The 21,982-nt window shown below is 35.8% G+C and overlaps 1 protein-coding gene and 1 long non-coding RNA gene across 2 annotated transcripts in view; one reads left to right on the top strand and one right to left on the bottom strand.

Annotated features, from left to right (window-relative positions):
* LOC117080118 overlaps window positions 1-21,982 on the bottom strand; it is a 388,222-nt gene that overhangs the window by 223,934 nt on the left and 142,306 nt on the right. The gene's annotated exons all lie outside the window — the stretch shown is intronic.
* Window positions 1-21,982, top strand: part of GRM5 (glutamate metabotropic receptor 5) — a 364,513-nt gene that overhangs the window by 281,619 nt on the left and 60,912 nt on the right. The window lies entirely within an intron of this gene.

Genomic DNA, 21,982 nt, shown 5'->3' with positions numbered 1-21,982 from the left:
AGAACGAACACAGTCTGTTCTTTCATTATTTCAGCAGATAAATATTTTATTATTACTATTTTCATTATAATATTAGATACTTGAGAAATTGAGGTGAAAAAACAGCAATGCTTCCTGTGTCACTTGTCCCCTATATTCTAGTCCTTAAACATCTTACCATCTTGTGGGGAAAGAGACATAAAACAACACATGCACATGGCTAGTCAGCTCTTTGTTTGCTAATGGGCTACTTGTGTGCCTCACTGACAAATTGTATATGAAGTCAAAGAACAGGAATAAAAACATGGAAATATCAGAGAGGTCATAATTTAAATTTGTGGTCATATAATTTTTCTCTGAAGAAATAAAAATTAACTGAGACCTAAATGATAAATATAAATATTTAGCAAATAATAACTAAGAAGAGATTTTAGTCTGGGGTAACAGCACATGTGAATGTCTGTATATGGGTAAATAGGTAGGAGAACAGTGTCAGAAGAGGTCAAAAAAGTAGCAGGGGCAAGAAGCTATGCAGCCTAGGAGAACATGTTCAGGGTTTGAGTGTTTTATTATTAAGACAATGAGACATCACTGCAGAGATTTTAGCATAAGAAAAAATACATTATTATAAATATATTTTTAAAATATTATTCTGGTTACTGTTACCAAGAATAATTTGGGGAGGGATAGAAAGTGGAAATAGGAAGACAAGTTGGGTAGTTGCAGACAAGAATTTTTAATGTCTAAATAGTGCATTGGAAGATTTGAGATATGCTTTCAGGTAAAATCAACAAGACATACAGATTAATTGGATGCTGAAGGTGTTAAGGAAGTTGCCAAATTTTCTTTTTTGAAGGCTAAAAAAGTAGATTATTTCATAAAGATCAAAACTTTAGCTATAGAAAATATCAGACATGTCTTTGAGATTTTCGAGTGCTAATTGATTAATTTAACAAATTTAGGCCTTAGCTTGTGCCAGAAAATGTAATTTGGATTGGGAATACAAAGATTTAGTCTAAGTTCCTAAGAAATTCATAATCTTGCAAAAGAAAAGCATGTAACCAGGTAATAACAGTGTTCTTGGTGCTATAGGTGAGGAGTAAACAAAGTATTTTGGAAGGGCGGGGATGCCAAACTAACCCTGGAGAATCTGGGAAAGTTTAATCTTGAAACATGAGTTGAAGCTCACTTTACAAAAAAAAAAAAAGTGAAGAAGATATACTGTGTGTTATCTCAAAAATGTCCTTCCACAGTGTAAAGACAAATCCAAATCCTTGCATTGTTAATTCCATCTCATCCTTCTTTCCAATCAACTTTCTTGAGTAATAAATCTTTCTTTTATCTTCCTCACTCTTCATTTATCAAAGCAATTTGCCTCCTACCCTTACCATGCTATCACAAATATTTCAGATGAAGATGTCTGTAGTCACCACATGGCCAAACTAATAGTCCCTTGTCAGTCCTTATTTTACAAACATTTCTGTTCAATTCAATGGGCTTGATGCTGCACTGTAAACTAACTGTAAACTTGCTTTTCTATTCCCTGGGTGGATATGGCCACCCATATCCAGTCACTTATCTACCCTAATGGTTTGAATTGCTAAATATTCCTAACCACCTTTCCTCCTCTCCTAGTACAACTCTTCACTCAACTAGGTTCTCATCATCTCATATTTAAATATTGCAGTAACTTTCCAATTTATTTCCTTGTCCCTAGATTTATGCCACATGCCTCTTAATCCACTTTTGATCTTGCTATTTTTTCAGGGAGAATTCTGATCTTTTTTTAATGGCAGGAATTGCAGTTTATTATTTTGAGACAATTGTTGCAGACATATTTAAAATTTTCTAAGCAATGTGCTTTTAACAACAAAAATGTTTAAAGTTGGAAAGAGCCAATAACTTGGATCACAGCTGACACAGAATTCCCAATTAAAATGGACTCCATTATCTCCCTAGATTTTGCAAACAATGCTTTGTCTAACCCTTCTTTAAAACAACAAAGGAGACAGCAAGCTGAAATTTTTTCCAAGCACACAGGAAATGGTGTCATCACACTACTTGAAAAAGGTGCTGAAGGGAGAAGATGATCTTGCTATTGAACATTGTATCCAAAATACAGATCTGTCTTTTTTTTTTTTCCTTGCTGGTATAGGAGAAAGTAATTATCTTTTCTTCCCAGCCTAGGTTTATGGATGAAGCCCTTGGAACAAGATACAAACTAACAAGAGAAAAGCACTTACATTTATTTAATATAAATTTTACATAGGGAAAGGAAAACAAAGAAACAGGAAAACTTGTGTATTTTTATGCTAGGTTTGATAGAGAAGTGGTAAGTCATTGGGGAGTATGATTGGATTATAAAAGCATGATCTAATGATAGTAAGCTGGGGAGAACTCAGCTATTCCTGTTTGTTCAGATTGCTGTCAGTGACCTTGCATTTATAGAGATATACAGATGTTCACTTCCTCTGGGTACAGAGAGAGCACCTGTCAAATGAGAGTTTTATGACTTGCTTCAGGAGAGAATGTTGGGGGGAAGGTGAGAGTTACCTTCCTGCTTCTGCTGTTTTCTCAAATGCCAAGGTGCCATACTTTGGGGTAGTGTGTTCTGAATCCCATCACTGAAAACTTACCACTGGTTTTATAACTCTGTGTAGTATTTTCCAAGCTTTCAACATGACATACAAAATATCCTCTTTCCCACCCTCCTGTGATCTTTCTAGTTTCAATCACCACTGCTTTCCATCTTTCATTTTATATTCTGTTGTCAAAGACTGCTCATAATTCTCACCCACAGAGAATGCTATTTTATTCCTCCCTATCTGTATATATATATATTGTCTTCTCCATCTGGAATGTGCTTACCCCTCTTTCTTTACTCGAGTAACTCCCACTTACCCTCCCTTACTCTGCTCAGGTGTTATTTTCTCTATGAAGCCTTCTTTGATATACGTAGACTGCTAAGTTTCCTCTTCTGTATTTCTAAAACTAATTCTGCTTCCCCCTTTAAATCACTTTGCAAACTAGATTTTAATGATCTGTATATATATCTGCCGCTCCTACTGAAATGTTAGTCTCTCACGGACATAGCTGTCTCTTAAACATATTTGTAATCTCAGCACCTAATACAATGCCTGACATAGAGTAAGCTTTCAGTAAATATGTGTCAACCTCCAGTAAAATGATGGAGAGTGTTACAAATGAAGATTAAAGTAGGTATTAAGGCCAGCCTGTGAGTAAAGCTTTAACAAGTTTGGAATTATCCTATAGACAGTGTGGGGCTAGTGGAGGTTTTCAAACAGAAGAATAAAATGATTTGTCTCTGGCTAGATGTATACATGTGAGTGTGTGTAGGTGTCGGGGGGGTCTAGGTGGGGGACAAATGCCAAACCTAGAAAAGTCTTTGCGTTGATATTATGTGAAGCTTAACCTTTAACTGGAATCTGCAGCACTTTTCCAAAGAGCCTATAGCTGTGTGCAAGCCCACCTCAGTGACTCTGATTCAAAGTAACACATCACTCGAAATTGCTAGCTAGAATGTCCTGATGGCTTCAGTTATTCCAAAGCCTGCCACAGAAAGGCTTGGGGCTAGCTTTAGGAAATACTGCAAGCCTTTCTTCTGTGCACTTGGCTTATAGTTACCTTACTTCAACCTATAATGTGACAGCTCAAGTTACCTTTGGGTCAGTGCCTTCATTGTGATAATAACAACCAGTACATATATAATGCTTTCTATGTGACAGGAACTGTTTGCAGCATCTTGGAAATGTTATTTCATTTTATGCCAACACAATCCTATAAGATTATTAGCATGGCTAAGAGATCTCCTGTAAGATTATTAGCATGGCTAAGAGATCTAAGCCCACCTGGAATTAAACAATTTTTCAGAAAACAAAGTAGCAATTAACTGACATTAATGTCTACCTATATATTTAGCCATATACTATTTGTATGTGTATATATTTTTTCATAGAAAAATATCCTAAATGAAGGCTACCTAATGTTAAGATGTTTACAGGTGGTAGGATTAAGTTTCCTTTTTTTACACATAAATACATGTGAGTGTGTGTGTGTGTGTGTATAAACATGTATGCAGAGCGTTGAATATTATGAGAATGTATCTTCATCAATAAAGTCATTAAAATGTTGTAAGCCAACCAGTAACCAGGAATTAGGTAGAGAAATAAAGACAATCTGGTATGAAAACCAAGAAGACATGAAAGAAATGAGAAATAAATGGAGGATGAGGTCAGAACATAGGCCATGTCCCCAGTTCAACTTATTTTCATTGAGGACAGCAAGCAGTTATTCTTTGTCTTATAATTAACAGGTACCTATGCTAGCAGTGAATAGGATAAAGAGGATCCCTGCCCTCATGGAGATTATTTTCCCAAATATTAACAAGTAATAAGATACTGAGTATTGACAACAGAGAAGACTAGAATGGTGTGAGAGCCCATAACAGTAAAAGCTAACTTAGGTGATATTTAAAATTGCCTCTTCAATGAATTGCGGGCATGCAAAAATTAGAGTAATGATGGGAACTGGCCAAACTAAAATGAAAGAGAAGAGTGTTGTGGACACAGAACATAGGAACTAAAATGGAACTGACACTATAAGGGAGAAATGAGACAAGAAAGCAAAGGCCATCTTTTGGGGAGCCTTGTAAACTATGGTAAATATTTTAAAGTTTATCTTAAGGGAAATTGTAAAACATTTATTCATCCATTCAGTCATCTAGTCACTCATTCAATAAATGTGTATCCAGCACTTTCACTGTTCCAGGTGCAGGGGAGGAAATATATATATATTTCCCTTTACCCATCTTAGGTTCATTGGCTGGGGCCCCTGTAACTAAAGACAGATTAACAAAAGAAAAGCATATGTATTTATTTACTATAAGTTTTATGTAACACTGGAGCCTTCATAAGGACCTGAAGAAGCAGTTAAACCTGACTGTTTGTATGCTAGGTTTGATGTAAAATGAAGAGTTGTAGAGAAAGGAGATAGGACAAAGGGCATGAGTAAACTCAGGTAAACTTAGCAAGGCCTATTCCTTCAGATTCCTCTGAGATAAGTATGCTCCTTTGCTCCAGGTCTAAGAAGGGCACCTCTCACATGAGGGTCTTATGACCTGCTTCAGGGGTGTAGGGTGTGAGAACAACATAAAGTCTTTCCACACTTGCTGTTTCTCAAACTCCTTCAGCTTAAAATATTCAATATGCCAAAGTGCCATATTTTGGAGTAGAGTGTTGTGAACCCCATCTCAGGCAATGTTCTAAACGCTGAAAATATTTCTATGAACAAAACTGATAGAACTATCTGGTCTTACAATGTTTACATTCCAGTGGAGAGAATAGTTTTAAGCAAGGTGATTATCTCCAGGAATATTCAAAAATTGAATATGAAAGAAACTGTGCTGGGTGCAGTGGTTCATGCCTGTAATCCCAACACTTTGGGAGGCTGCATTGGGTGGATTACCTGAGGTCAGGAGTTCGAGACCATCCTGGCCAACATGGCTAAACCTTGTCTCTACTTAAAATACAAAAAATTAGCCAGCCACGGTGGTGCACGCCTGTAATCCCAGCTACTCAGGTGGCTGCAGCAGGAGAATCGCTTGAAGCTGGGAAACCTGGGAGGCAGAGGTTGCAGTGAGTGGAGATCACGCTACTGCACTCCAGACTGGGCGACAGAGCGAGACTCCATCTCAGAAAAAAGAAAAGAAAAGAAAAGAAAAGAAAATGCAATCATGATGGGCTGCTTTATAAATATTATTTACATAGTCACAATGTGAAGAATAGATATTGTATAAAAACATGAAAAGGAAGGATACAGATTTCAGAATAGCAGTATCATCTGGTAAGAGAAGAAAGGGAGTTAGATGGGAGTTACAAAACAGGTTTTAATTATAGCTTGTGTGTGTGTGTGTGTATGTATAATTTGAAACATATATGATAAAATATTAACTTTTTTAATATAGACTTTATTTGTTCCATACCATTTATACTTTTCTCAGCATATTTAAAAATTTTATAATTTAAATGATTCCATACTATCTGAGCTATTCAAATATTTAACACTAAAAGATAAGATTTTAAAACATAAGACTAAGTTGGGAATTATAAAAAGAGGATAAGAGTAGGGAAATTTTGTAAAAATCAATGTGAATCTACCAGTGGTTTGGATAAGGACAATGTAGTGTGAATCAAAAGCAACAAAGATTTGATTAGGAATTAAAATCAATAGAACAAGGTAATTAGTTCTCTGAGAAAAGTGTGATCTGGTTTGAGAAAGAAAGGAGAAAAAGTAGTGAAAGGCAACAATTTGAGATAGACATTCAGAGAATTATCTAAAAAGCCTTTGCCAAGATGCTTTTTCTGGGACACCATTCCCTGCCACATATCTGCAAAAATTGTCCTAGAAAGAATCTTTAATTTGTTTTATATCAAAGAATTTAGGAGGAGACATAAGTAGTAAGAGCTCTAAAGATCTTTAGGTCCCCAGTCCAAAGCCACAGAAACACTTCCAGGTGGGACTTACCAGATGCTGCCAACCTTCCAATAAACTAAGTAAAAGGAAAGAGCAAAAATATTGTGTCTTTCAAGAAGTAACCAGGTGGGAAGCCTTGTGACAGGAAGTTAGCATTATCTCCTGCTTTTCAATCATAAAAGAAATGTATCTTACATAAGTTCAAAGCTGTAAAACGCTTCCATTTTATTCCTTCCAAGGCAATACGTATCAACAGCTTAATGTCAATAGGGACATTCTCTAGGAAGTTCCTTTGGTTCCCTGAGTTACCTAATTGCTTTGGAGGTTGGAACATTTGTCTCTTCACTTAAGAGGAAAAAAGCCACAGAGTTACACAAAGAGATGTTGGTGAGAATAAAGAAGGGAGCAGAGGATGGACTCCAAGAGGTGAAACCACTGGCAGGTTTTATAACTCCCGCATTTGAATTGCTCTCTTTTTACAAATGTGCATTTCATTTGTGTTCCTCAACTTGTCCTACTTTTCTTGGGACTTTTTTTTTTTAACCTTTAATAAATAAGCACAGTAAATAAAAACATGGAGAGGATTACTTTTCATTTCCAATTATTATAACTATCTTAAGTAATATCTTTTTGAATCCTTTAAGGTAGATATTATTATTTTACAGTTGAATGAAACAAAACTCAGGAACATTCTATACATGGACAAGATCACAAAATTGGTGGAAAAGAAATCCCAGGTGCCATGATTCTGGGATTTTTATGCTATACTGCCTGTCTCTCTCCACAATCACATTTTAGAGCCCCATATTTTCAGAAAATTATAGAAGGAAAAAAAATCAGCTTCAAGCTGGTCACATGTTAATTATCTCCAGGCTGCTCTAATTTTTTTTATTCCAAATGTGCTTAAAATGTGCTGGCTATTTGACTATTATAATTAAACTTAGATGAGGAAAGGAGGGAATTAAATATTATTTGTTTCTGATTCTTTAGGGGAAATTTCTTATGAGTTTAGATGAGAAACAAGTTTAGTTTATTATTACAATTGTAATAAATAGTTCTTGTTAATTGAAACTGGAATAAGCTTTCAGAATTCTCCTATCTAGCTTCTTGGTTTCTAGGTTAGACAGTAATCTGAACAGGAGCATATACTATACAGTTGGCTATCTATCATTCATTAATTCATTCAGCAAAAGATATTTTATCAGATTCCTACTTTTTTTTTTTTAACACTGTGCTAAGTTCTGATGATACAAATGTAAATGGAAGATACCCAACCTTAAATAATTGCATTAAATTATACATATAATACATACAAGAATTAAACCACATACCAAATGCAGTGGTGGCAAAAAGGATGAAATTATTCATTAGCAAATATTTGAGTTCCAACTAGGTGCCAAACATAGCACTAGATCCAGTACTGGGCACACAGTAGTGATCGAGCCCCAGTTCCTACTCTCAAGTATCCCAGAGCCTAGACCAGAGACACATGCAAAATAAAGAGGCAATTTCAGTATATTAAGTATCCTTGCCATAGCATAGGAACCAATTTAATGTTTGTATAGTGAAAGAAAAAAAAGACAGGGGAGGAAATGCGGAAATGAATGAAGGAAGGAAAGAAAGTGCTAGGATGGAGTAAATGTTGATGAGAGGAAATTAACCACATCTTGGAAGTTCAGAGATAGCTTCTGGTGGAAAGGGAATTTATGTATGTGAAAACAAGATGCTAACCAGGTAAAACTGAAATGAATTTTCAGGCAGAAAAAAAGACCATAAGGAATGATACATGTCATATCTAAAGAATGTGTGTGTGTCTCAAAATACTTTTTCCAGTATAATATTCAGAGCAAGTACACCACCATTTCATGGTCGCTTTTTCATCAAAGCCCCTATTATGGGAACTAACCTTTCCTAAATACTAAACATAATGGTGATCAGCTGTAAAAGAAAGTGACTGTTTTGTTTAACAATAGAATTCCCAGGTCTCTAAGCACTTTTTAGGTTTCCCTAGATAAGTTCACTACATTACACACTCAACAGTACAATCTAAGGAAGTTGAATTTATGGCAAATGTAGTGTAACAAAGTACAGCTGAGAATTTGGGCTGCATACAATACCAATCTGCAACAATTCATCTTTATTTTCTTCTAAGAGTGTAGTGGTTTAAATCAAAAAGTATTGGAGTCAAACATGCCCATGTTCAAATTCACACTCCACCAATTACTCATTGTGCGACTTAAAGCACAGAAATTTTTATCTGAGTGTCAGCTTTCTCTTCCATAAAATCGAGATAACAGTAGTAACTAGTTCATAAGATTATTAGAGCAATCTTACAGCATACAAATAGTTTAGTGCCCATTAACTGTTCAAGAATACTATTATCACTCCACTGTTAATAAAGTTTTAAAAATATAGTAATGAAAAATGAATAGAGAGATAGATGGATTGATTTAAGAATGAATGAACAAGAAAATTTGGGGAAAGTTTTAACCTGTGTTTATTTATTTAAATTTATTGATTTATTTATTGAGACAGAGTCTCGCTCTGTCGCCCAGGCTGGAGTGCAGTGGCGCGGTCTCAGCTCACTGCACCTCCACCTCCCAAGTACAAGCAATTCTCCAGCCTCAGCCTCCAGAGTGGCTGTGACTACAGGCGAGTGCCACCACGCCGGCTAATTCTTTGTATTTTTAGTAGAGACGGTGTTTCACCATATTAGGCCACCTCGACCTCCCAAAGCGCTGGGATTATAGGCCTGAGCCACTGCGCCCAAGCTAACATGTGTTTATTAAATGTCTTCTACATTTGAAAGTAAGATCCTTTTAAGTCAATGACTGTCTAGCCCAATGAATGGCAAAGAGTAGACAATTTTTATTTGTTGAACTAAGCTTACTGTTATAAATATCTCTTTTAACTTCACTTAGATTAGCTTATTAGCCCTTCTGATTCTAAATGAATAAATTATAGAAGTTTAATGGTGACTTGGAAATCCCAGAAAGCCATGAGCTGTGACAATACTACATGGCACCCACCATTTGTTTTTTTTTATCTTATCATTGTCCCTGATAAAAAAGGTTTCTAGTTTCACTGATCACTTCATTATACACTTTTGATATTTTCCTCCACTGGCAAAATTAAAAATAAAAAAATTAACCTTCCCAAAAAGAATCTAGCATCTATTGCCACTGATATCTTTACATTTATGTGTTTTAAATAAAATGAAGGCTATTGTGTTGGAGTGCTCCAGAGCTCAGTCTTGATCCTCTTTTCTGTCTACACTTGCTTCATTGGTGATCATATCCAGTTTTATTCATGCCATTAAATATCATCTATACAATAAACATTTTGATGTTAAGTATCTTGTCCAGATCTCTCACCTAATCTCCAGACGTAAATATTCCGTTGCCTACTTGACATATTGATTTGAATATCTAATAAATATCTTAAATTCTACACTTCCATCACTGAAATCCAGGTCTTTACCTTCTTGATCTCCCAGGCTGCTTTATCCTTACTATTACATTTCATCTGATGATAAACACATTCTTTCATTAGGTAAGACCAATAACTTTGGAGTTAATCTGCTGACGTCTTGCACATCCTTTAGTCAGTAAAGAAATCCCATTGGCTCCTCCTTCATATCGCAAATTCCACCACTTATCACTACCTCCAGTAAAAGTGCCTAACAATCATCATTAATCATCTTCCTGCTGAAATAACCTCCTAACTTTTCTCCTTGATTCTACCTTTGCCCCTACTTACAGTCTCTCCTCTACATTCCAGGCAGAGATATCATTTTAGAAAATAAGCCAGGTCATGTTACTCCATTGTATAAGAATCTACACTGATTTCCCATTTCATTCAAAGTAAAAGCCAAAGTACTTACAAATTCCTGTTTTGTATGACCTGGTCCTTTGTTATGTGTCTGAACTACTTTTCCCTTCACTTCATCTGGTTCTTCCTCCCAATACATTGGTCCTTTTGTTCTTCCATTAAAAGGTCAGAAAGGCTCTTATCCCAGGATAATTTCCCTAGCAGTTATCTGCCTAGAAGGCTTCACTGGAGATAACCACATGACTATTATTCTTTCCTTCCTCAAGTCCTTGCTCAAATGTCTACCCTAAGCAACCTGTTTAATACTACAAACTAACATCCCTCGTATCCAGTTCTACCTCTTCTTTTCTCTACCTTCTATATCACCTCATACTATTTTATATTGTTTATGTATTAATGTATTTTTGCTGATCATATACTGTTGATCCTTCAGCTGGGATATAAACCAAAATACAGTAACTTTTGTACATTTTCCTCATTTGAGAATACAAAGCTCCTAGAACATAGTAGATATTCAACGAATATTCACTAAAGAAATGAATACAGGATGGAAGAAAGGAAAGAAATCCCCCGTGTATTGAGTACTTGTCGCCTATCAGTATAGGAAGTTTGTGTTCTATCACGTAATCCTCCTGACACCTCAAAAAGGTTAGGATCCCTACTAGCTACCCATAAAAATTAAAATAGTAAAAATAAATTTAAAAAGGTTGGAATCATGATTTCCATTTTACAGAAAACTGAGTTTGAAAATAGAAAATATCCGTGCTCATGATCACTCACTAAGTTGCAGAGTAAGGCTCAGACCCTGTTCCATCTTTCTGTAAAACTAGTACTTTTTCCTTGAGATACTGCTGCAGGAAATATGGAAGTGACTGTGAATCACTGGATTCTTTCTAACAGGATCTCTAAATTGCAGTGAAAAATTGTGTGCACTGTTTTTGTTTTCAAACAATAAGCTTGATAAAGTTGTTTCAGTTAACACTAAAAACAACAATGCTGTATTTTGGTTCTTTTAAAATGAGACGCCAGGGCTTACACATTGATAAATTCTAAAATGCCTTCTTACTCTTCTATTTCTCAATGTTCATTAACTTCTAATAATTAATAATTTTTTTTTCCTACAAGATGAGTCAAAAAGACAGTGTATTTAAACTTGTAAACGCCACTGACTAAAGAAGAAAAAAAAGTGCTGAAATCCTCTCTCTTAATGGAACTTATCAAAACAGGTCCCAGAAAAGAACATAAACCAGTTTTCATCTTGCCAGAAACGACTCAATGAAAAATGTTCACCATGTTCTTCTTTACAATGATAAATTTGTGGTCTGACCAAAACAATGGCATTGTGGTCAAAAACCATTCTGATATGGCCAGACTGAAGACAATAATGTGGTTTCGTTGATTTCAGTTTTTGGTCAATGTAGCTTACCCAAAATAAATTATCACATTTTCCCCTTAGAACATAAAACATTATGATACAGTGCTAACTACTGCATTATCTAACCTACTTGGAAAAATGCTTCATAAAGCATTGATATATTATATTAGCAAAATGAAGCAGATAAATTCCTCCTATCTTGACACCTCTTAAAAATCACATTAATTGAAGTGATGAAAAATTCAAAGCATTATGGGCTGCCTTGTACTTACAATTTAAGACAATATAATACCATTTACTTGGGGCAATATATACCTAAACAAGCTAGAAAGAGAAAATAGCCTGGCTTTTCCCCAGAATAATATAGGATAATCTAATAAAACAGATAGGCACTTTAGCAGATGCTGAGTCACACCATTTTGTGTATACACTTCCCCATTTCCTCTTTCTCTCACTTCATAATTATTATGCCATTGTTCAAGTTATTTTATATGGTCCTCACACTAATCCTTAAGATGTAGGCAGATAGGTATTATCACTTCCCTCCTAGAGCTTTTGCTGATTTCCCATCTGAACTATCAGCAACAATTCCTAAAGACATTGTAATTCTCTTGTGATACATTACTATGCTGTAGCGTTTTTTCCTCTACATATCTGATTTTTGATTTTGGCTGTTTCCTTTACATTTCTTCTGCTTTTCTCTGTGTCTGTGTTTCTCTTTCTATGGTTCCTTTCAAATGCTCTTTAGTTCCAATGGAAAATAGTTTCCTAAACTGAAAATAGATGAAATAATGGTCCCTATCTCATGAGAACCTTGTAGGTATTAAAGAAGGTAATAAGAAAAAAGTGTTCAACACAATGCCTGGCAGAGTAAAGTCACAGAGCCTGAGCATTTGGTAAATACGTTATTTTATTTTTTTTTTTTTTTTTTTTTTATTTTTTTTTTATTTTTTTATTTTTTTATTTTTTTTTTTTTTATTATACTTTAAGTTCTAGGGTACATGTGCATAACGTTTATATCATGTATAACTCCCCAATGCAATCCCTCCCTCCTCCCCCCTCCCCCTGATAGGCCCCAGTGTGTGATGTTCCCCTTCCCGAGTCCAAGTGATCTCATTGTTCAGTTCCCACCTATGAGTGAGAACATGCGGTGTTTGGTTTTCTCTTCTTGTGATAGTTTGCTAAGAATGATGGTTTCCAGCTGCATCCATGTCCCTACAAAGGACGCAAACTCATCCTTTTTGATGGCTGCATAGTATTCCATGGTGTATATGTGCCACATTTTCTTAATCCAGTCTGTCACAGATGGACATTTGGGTTGATTCCAAGTCTTTGCTATTGTGAATAGTGCCGCAATAAACATACGTGTGCATGTGTCTTTGTAGTAGAGTAATTTATAATCCTTTGGGTATATACCCAGTAGTGGGATGGCTGGGTCATATGATACATCTAGTTCTAGATCCTTGAGGAATCGCCAAGGAACAAACAATTACCTTTTTATCACCATAGTGTGGACCAAGTGCTATGAATGGTATAGGTGCTCAAGAGAGAAATGTAGCTGTGCTGTGTGAACAATGTTCGATCTCTTTAATGGGTGGGATGAGGCATTAATCTTTCCCCTTGTACACTTTTCTTACATGTGTGCACTTTGTCCCCATATTTTCTTTCTATAATAAACATGAGCATTTCAGTTAGTTAAATGTATGCCCATAGCTCAATTGGAGAATACTTACAATATTATGATACTGAAAATTTAGGAACAAATAGGCTTGGGAAGAGAAAGGGGAGTTAAAATCTGTGGCAGAATATGCATACAATTTTGCAGACTTCCTTAGGAAAGGTAATGTAATTTAAGGTCTTAGAACAGTCCTGGTATGCCTCAAAGGAAAAGAAAATCAAGGGTATGTGGGAACACAGAAGGAATACAGTGGGGCCTGCAGAGTGGTTGCAAAATTCTGAATCATAAAATCAGAAAGCTATTGAACATTTGGATGGAAGACCAGCTACATGAGGAAAGTGCTTTTTAGTATGCAGCTTATTTGCAAAATAAGCAATTTTATGAGTCTGACTAAAACTACAGGAAAGGGATCTTGACAAGGGTCTGGCAAGCTAGCAAAGGTAAATAGAAATGAATCGTAAAACCCAAATTATAGCTCCTATTATGTGTGTAAAATTCCACTGATACTCTATAGGTTTTTAAATGATGAGTTTAATATTTTATTTCAATAAAATACAAAAACAACTTTAAGCATTTTATAAATTTATTTCTAAGAAATCACTTCACTGACCTTTTGCAGGTCATTGGTCTTTAATTTCTCACCTGTGACTTCTTCTACAAGAGTTTCTCCAGATTAAAACCCTAATTATAGATAAGTCTGTGTTATTTTCATTTCATGTATGAAAAAATTGAGACACAGAGTAAAAGGCTCATATTAATAGGAAATATTTGTGTGCAAGCTGAAAATGAAGTGCATGTCTCCTTATTCTTTACTTGCCCTCTTCTTTGTTAATCACACATTCATTCATTCAACTTATTTAACTGCCTATTGTATGCCAGGTACTAGGACTAGCACTAGAAATACAACAATAAGCAAAGAAACAGTTTCCTGCTCTCAAATTGCTCAATCTACCATGTCAAAGAGACAATACTAATACACAATTAGTATGAATGCAAGTGCTATGAGGGGTACAGGCCCAGGGAGCTGTTTGACCACATGAAAGGAACCTGCCAGTCAGGCTCAGGGAATCAGAAAAGTTGTAATTATTAAAGAGAATCTGGAAAATAGAAGAATAAGGAGAAGTTAGCTAGTGAAAAGGGACAGGAGAAAAGTAGAAAGAGAGGGAATTGTTCCAGTTAGCACACTTTATTATTTAAATTCACATGCTGTGTTTTTCCATTCTTATTCATGTGCGGTATGACCGGAAGTCATATTTTTCAAAGCTATTCCCTACAAATGTGCATCTGTGATCACATTTCCCTTTAGTACTTTGCAGTACTATTAAATCATTCTTTATGTCTTAATTATAAAGGAAATCTTTGCACACAATTTCAAATTCCCCTATAAAATATAACCAATAAAAAGAAAACAAAAATAAAAGCTATAACTCTGAATTTTCAGCTCTGTGAAGGAATTCAATTAAGGGAATCTAAAATGAGATGTATAATAAACCTTGAAGGATGGGGAATAGGCTAGGTCCAGTGACAAATGGATGGCTATGAGTCTACTCTGTAGCAAAGTTGGGAATGTCCCATGAATGATCATTCACAACATTTTCTATGCTTAGAAAACTTTAGGAACCCAAGAAAAACAACTGATCAATCAATGTCTCTGGCCAGCAACTCTCAGGACACATAGCCCAGAATGAAAATCTTGCTGAAGGGTTTGAACCAATGAGATTTATCAAGAGGAAGAATGGATTTATGTTAAGATAAAGCTATCAAATATTTATGCCACCACTAGCCCCACCTTGCCCATGCAGACATTGTTAATTAATCATGATTCTGTTTCCTACTAAATAGACTCGGGACTTCTTTCAGAGGAGTAATTGACCAAGTTGCCTCCCCTGATGTAGCAAAGGTAAAATAAATAAATTAACTAAATAAGTTAGTAGATAACCACAGAGTTTTAATCTCAGTCCCAGAAAGTTAACATATCTAATTAAACTTCATATTGCCCCCTCTGAAGAATAGAAATAATGATATTTACCTCATTTTTTATAGTGAAGATTACATAAAATTTCTGGGATAGCACCTGACACATAGTAAGCATTCAATAAACGTTAGTCTCTTTCTTTTTTTTTTTTTTTTTTTTGATACTGACATAAAGAGGAATATGGCAGCTTCCTATTGGGGCAGTTACCAATAAAACTTGTCTAACACCTTGGATAAAGACTATATTTTTATTGGAGAAAGCGATCATGCCATGTTTTGTTTCATGCTAAGGTAATGGTAAAAATCAATCAACTATAGAATATGCCTTCCTTGAAGAAAACTTGGGATCTTTTCTATTTCTTTTCTATCCTAAACTAAAAAAAAAAAAACGAAAAACAAAAGTTATGATTAACAACCTTCTTAAGAAAAGTACATCTATCTAACCTTAATAGTTGGATGGCACTTTTTAAAGAATGACTTTACTGGTTAATGTCTCATTCTTTCCTCTATTCAGATCCAATGAGTTACTCAAAATTTAGATTAATCAATCAGTCATTAAAAATGTCCCAAATGACTAGTCAGCACGAGGAATATTTCTTTTTCTCTGAGATGGAGTCTCACTCTGTCACCCAGGCTGGAGTGCAGTGATGCGATCTCAACTCACTGCAACCTCCATCTCCTGGGTTCAAGTGATTCTCCTGCCTCAGTCTCCCAAGAAGCTGGGACTATAAGCACCTGCCACCATGCCCGGCTAATTTTTGTATTTTTAATAGAGACGGAGTTTCATCATATTGGCCAGGCTTGTCTTGAACTTCTGACCTTGTGATCCGCCCACCTCAGCCTCCCAAGGTGCTGGGATTACAGGTGTGAGCCACCGCACCTGCCCACAAGGAATACTTCTAACGTGAAACATGTCACATCCCTAGGCGGAAGTAAGTTTTTGAGCTGCTTATCTAGTTTTGCCCTCTTTGGGTTCCAGAAACTAGACTCAAAGTCAGGTGTCGTGAACTGATTTTAGACTTCTGTCTAAAACAGTACATAATAGTTCTGTGACTTGGGACTTCTAAAGGCAACACAAATGTTTTTTGAGAATGACTTATCCATGCCCTAGAATTAGAATTCTATATTTAATTGTATAGAAAATATTTTAATTTATAAATTGCTGTATTAACCACATGAGTGAGGCACTATGCTCAGTACTGAGGACCCATTTGTGTGCAAAAGAGACAAACTCCCTATCATCAGGGTGCTTCTAGTCAAGTAGAGAAGACAGACTTTAATGATATAATCAATCAAACTCCCCCTAACACAAAATGGATTATAAATACACTAAGTGCTACAGAGAGAAATGAGTTTCCTCAATGTCTCACATCACACACAGACACCCATCACTTCAAATTCTCTGAATTATGGAAGTGATGAAAAACCTTAGCTCAGGCTAAGTAAAGAAAAATTATTAAAGGATCAGGGATATGAACACTACAGAAAGAATTCTGATTCTGTATCACCCTGCGATCCCAGTTCAACATCCATGAGATCCAAATCCAGAGAGGTAAAGAAAGAAGGAAAGGCAAAAAATGACTTATTGGTTAAATAGATGGAAAGCAAGCATGATGTTGTTAGTTACCAGTTAACACCTTGTGCTCTGGGCAGATCTGTGCTCACATATCAAAGAGGAAACCCACAACAGCCCCTTGTCAGTTCTGTATCCCCATATTAGTTCTAATAGATCCATTTTTTATAATCTATCTTGTATCTTCCCTCTCATTGTATGCCTGAAATGACCTAATCAGCAGCTGAAGGCACATACATCTTATTCTCAGAGATTCTTCACATTGTATGCCTGAAATGACCTAATCAGCAGCTGAGGGCACTTACATCTTATTCTCAGAGATTCTAAGTAGCAATTTCCTTTATCCAAAATATACAGGAATGTAGGAGCTTAGTAAGGAGCTCCTGTTGAGCCCAACTTACAGAACATCAGGCATCTCTCCCTGAAGAGACACTGGAACAGGGTTTGAAAAATGCAGCTGTCTAGAAACTAGTAACTACAGGAATATTAATACTGCAAAACTAACAGCCAAACACTAAGCATGAGTACCAGCTGTGAACAAGCAGTCATCGTTTTTAGGGGTCCAGAAAATCAGTAGATCATCCATTCTGCTATTAGACTTATGGGAAACACATTAGTGAAGTAATAGAATGAATGTGGACAATATAGTTTTGGCAGCTCCCTTTCCCTCTTAAAAAAAAGAAAAACTTGTATTTTCAATGTATGTCAGTTCAAGCTATGAAACGATGGATTATACAAGAGAACCACAGAGTTATGAATCAAGTATAAAAGGGAAGAAAAATGAAAAGTGAATAGCTACCTAAATAGATGTTATCAGAAAATGGACCGCAGTTTTCCAATCCATGTTTCATCTGCATTTCTAGAAAATAATATAATATTGTGCATTTTCTGAGAACCAGAGAAACTGCAATATGCTTGTTAGGAAGGAATTTCACTCACATGATCAAGATTATTTAATTCAAAATATAATAATATATGCTAAATTGATTAAACTCATAATAAAACTATACATTATATGCACTTTAGACTCTTAGGTATCCTCTAGATTCACTTCCAGTAACTTGCCATTACAGTAAGGTTGAAACAAGGATAAAAAATAAAACCATTGATGGAAAAAATGCCCAGTGATTAGAAGAAAATAAGGAAGTTAGAAACAATAACTACACAGATATTTGTACAACAGTGCACATAGTAGGGGTAGTTATCACTGAGAATTTAAATTTATATCGTAATCAGGTTAGCATTATTCCAAGATTCTGAGATTTGGTAGACTTTGTTTCATGTTAGTGTAACATTCCTTATGCAAAACAAATAAATCTAATACTAGTGAAGGGAAAAAAACATATAATTATCTAATGTCAGAAGAGATACCTGTGAACCTGAAACTTGAAGCTTTGAGCAAGCTATTTGGGTAAGAATTTTAAAAAGTAAAACAGAACTGATATTGTTAGAGGGGACTGTGGTGGGCCATCCACTTAACACTTTCCTTTGGCTTCTGATACACTTCCTTCCTTCTGTCTAATGTTACGTCTTCCCTAACATATTATCTCCCTCTCTCATTCCTTAGTATTGGTGTTACACCAGACTGTTAGGCTCTGCTCTCATCCACATCTAAGAATTTCCTCATTGATTGTGTTTATTTCCATGTCTCTTATTTTCAGCTTCTATAAACAGATATTCCTAAAGCCGCAACTTCCACACTGATAGCTTTTCAAAGCTCACTAGGTCAGACTCCCATGAAATGTGACCCTTTGCTTCCTAAGCCCTCATCTTAGTTAACAGTACTGCTATCAGCTGTACTGTACAACAAAGATTTTCTTCTTGATTCTTCTATCTTCTTCATAATTTCTTTCCATTCCAGTTCTTAAATGTCTTTACCAACTAATTGTTTTCTCTAATACAGTGACTTAGTTTTTGTCTTTATCATCTCTGTCTCCTTGTGATAGTCTTCTGACTGATTTCTTCATTTACAGTCTCCGCTTGCCATCACAGCTTCCTGCCTTTTCAATCTATCTCCCCACCGCCACCACCAGTCCTGCCCTTGAGACGATATATTTTATAAAAAACCTTAAGTAAGGTTAGGATGATTACGTCTTGGAGTTATCATATAAAGCATTTGCACAATGGGTAAGAATTTGGCTTGATAATCTCTAAGGCTGAATTGCAAACCAAGCACCAAAGACTAATAGAGCATCACTGAAGTCGCTTATTCAAAATAAGATTCCTTTGCCCCACCACAATGTACTGACTCAAAATCTTCTGAGTTTAGACTCATGAGTTATAGTTTTGTAGGCTTCCCAAGTGATTTTGATACACATCCATTGTTTGGAAACTCTAAGATCTTATTCAATCCTAAGATTCAGTGATTATAACCCTTTAATCAGAGTCCAATTTGCTATTCTTAGAGAATACTTACAACAGTATTTTTTGCAATGGCGGCTAAATGTAAGACTTTCTAAATGGTTTACATTAAATAAAAGAAACATTCATTTAAATATATAAATTCTGATAACTTTGTGAAAATAATTACATCACATTAGAGGCAAGCCTCATGTACATTTTTAACACATATATCTAACGAGTTTTCTTTAGTTTCACACAGATGTTAATAAGCTGAACATGAGAGTTCAAAAATATATCTGATAAAAATAGTAGTAAATGTTATTCTATGCAAAGTGTTTATAAATTAAACTGTTAATTACATTAAGAAATAATTAAGATTTAGCAGAACAGTAGGAAAAAATGGGGTAAAACTGAAGTGCTTAATTACTTTTTCCAGCTCATTCTTTTAGGTAATGAAAAGATTCCTGCCCTATATACAAACATAACATTTCTTATATAAGTAAATTGCTATAGACATTAGTAGCTTATGACCTAGCAGTAGAAACAGACCTTTATATATTTAATAAATTTTATTGTTAAATAATTGCTATAAATGAACTACTATGAAATAATAAAGATAGGAATGGGATAGACACGGTGGTTCATGCCCGTAATCCCAGCACTTTGAGAGGCTGAGGCAGGTGGATCACTTGAAGCAAGGAGTTCGACCAGCCTAGCCAACATGGTGAAACCCCGTCTCTACTAAAAATATAAAAAAATTAGCTGGACGTGCCTATGATCCCAGCTACTCAGGCAGCTGAAGCACAAGAATCGCTTGAACTCAGGAGGCAGAGGTTGCAGTGAGCCAAGATCACACCACTGCACTCTAGCCTGGGCGACAAAGCGAGGCTATGTCTCAAAAAAAAATATATATATATATATATATATGATTAATACTTTCTTTTGTAAAACAGTCTCTCCAAGGAGCAAACTTGTAAATATAAGCCTAAACTCTATGGCATACTGAAGTATCAGAGGTTGAATTCCAACTGTATAGGAAGCACATGAGAATGTAGATGACTAGAAATATGGATTTAGGTATATTAATCAGCAGTGAGATATGTATTTTTATACTTAATGAGGTCATATAACACAAATGTTTTGCATTTAGTTGTATTTAGTCTGAGCTATCCACAACTTTTTAAAATTTAAAGCCCTTTGTTTCGATATTAAATACACAATTATTTAGAGTAAGAATACATTTTCCCATAGAAACATTTTGCAAAATGTGCCGAGAATCCCAGGCTAGCTCATAACTCCTATTAAACCCATTATGACTTTATTTATAGTACTAATAGTACTATCTGAAATGCGACATCTTAAAGCAAAACAGCAGCAGTGCAGAAATAAGGGGAAGAAGAATTCCCTTCCCTTCCATTTCCCCTTCCCCTTCCCCTCCCTTTCCCCTTTCCATTTTCTTCCTTCCCCCTTCCCCTTCATTCCCTTTCCCCTTCCCCTTCCACTTCTCTTTCCCTTCCTTCTTCCCTTCCCTTTCCTTCCACTTCCCCTTCCCCTTCCCCTCCCTTTCCCCTTCCCTTCTCCTTCCTTTCTCCTTCCCCTTCATTCCCTTTCCCCTTCCCCTTCCACTTCTCTTTCCCTTCCTTCTTCCCTTCCCTTCCCTTTCTACAATGAAGCTTCCCTTAGGCATATTTTGAAAGAACTACATGCTTCCTTGCTGTCATTACCTGTTGTTGCCTCCCCTACCTCCCAGTAACCATTGATATTCAAAGCCACTGACTGCAACACCCTTGATCATGGGATAGGACAAGTTAATAGGAAACTTTACTCCTTATCAATAAGGATTTGGTTTCCCCACATAGATCAATAAAAAAATACATAAAGGAAGCTTAAACAAAGAAGATGTGGATATACATAGTCCACAGGTAGTGGGGGGTTCATGTTTCTCAGGGAGTGGAGCCCCAACTATTTTTCTCTTCCAAACCCAGAATACATGTTCTGTCCTTCAAGTTACCTTAAAGTCCAAAACAACTGCTGGAGTTCTAGCCATCAGGTTTATATGCCAGACAGCAGAAGAAGAAAGTAAATAAGGGAAAAATGTTACTTTCTACCATGAGTCACTTTACTTTTAGGAATCCTCTGTTTACATGTTATTGGTTAAAACCTACTACTCATATGCCACATTTCACAGCAATGGTTGATGAAAAATGTAGTATTGTAACTGATGCCTTTACCATCGCAAATGATATTAAAGGTCTGTTCCTGAGAATGAAGGGAAGAATAGATATTGACATGAAATTAACCATTTCTGCTATATTTCTCAAATGTCCAATGCTCCAGATTACTTGTCTCCTTTCCTAGTTACTCAGTGAAGCTATCTCAATTCTATTTTCTTTAAAAGTCGAACTGACAACAATGATCCTCCTAGAACAATGGTTCTCAACTGTGGTTGCACATTAGAAGCACTTACAGTATTGTTAAAAAATCCTGACGCCCAGGTAACACTCAGACAAATTAAGTCAGAAGCTCAACCAATGGGACACCCAGGTCTCAGGATTTTATATGGGTGTGTGTGTGTGTGTCTCTGTGTGTGTGTGTGTGTATTCTTGGTGATTCTAGTGTGTAGCCAGCTTCGAGAACCACTGTTCTAAAAAATTGCAAAGGACAGATAATCCAAATGATGCTATATTCTATAGCTGTTTTTCTGCTATATAATCAAGAAATAATTTAAAAACTGCAT

This window comes from Trachypithecus francoisi, unplaced genomic scaffold, assembly GCF_009764315.1.
Source record: "Trachypithecus francoisi isolate TF-2019V2 unplaced genomic scaffold, Tfra_2.0 Lachesis_group8, whole genome shotgun sequence".
In the NCBI taxonomy this organism is placed as follows: Eukaryota; Metazoa; Chordata; class Mammalia; order Primates; family Cercopithecidae; genus Trachypithecus; species Trachypithecus francoisi.
The sequence above is the reverse complement of the archived record's forward strand: the minus strand, read 5'-3'. Positions and strand labels throughout refer to the sequence as shown.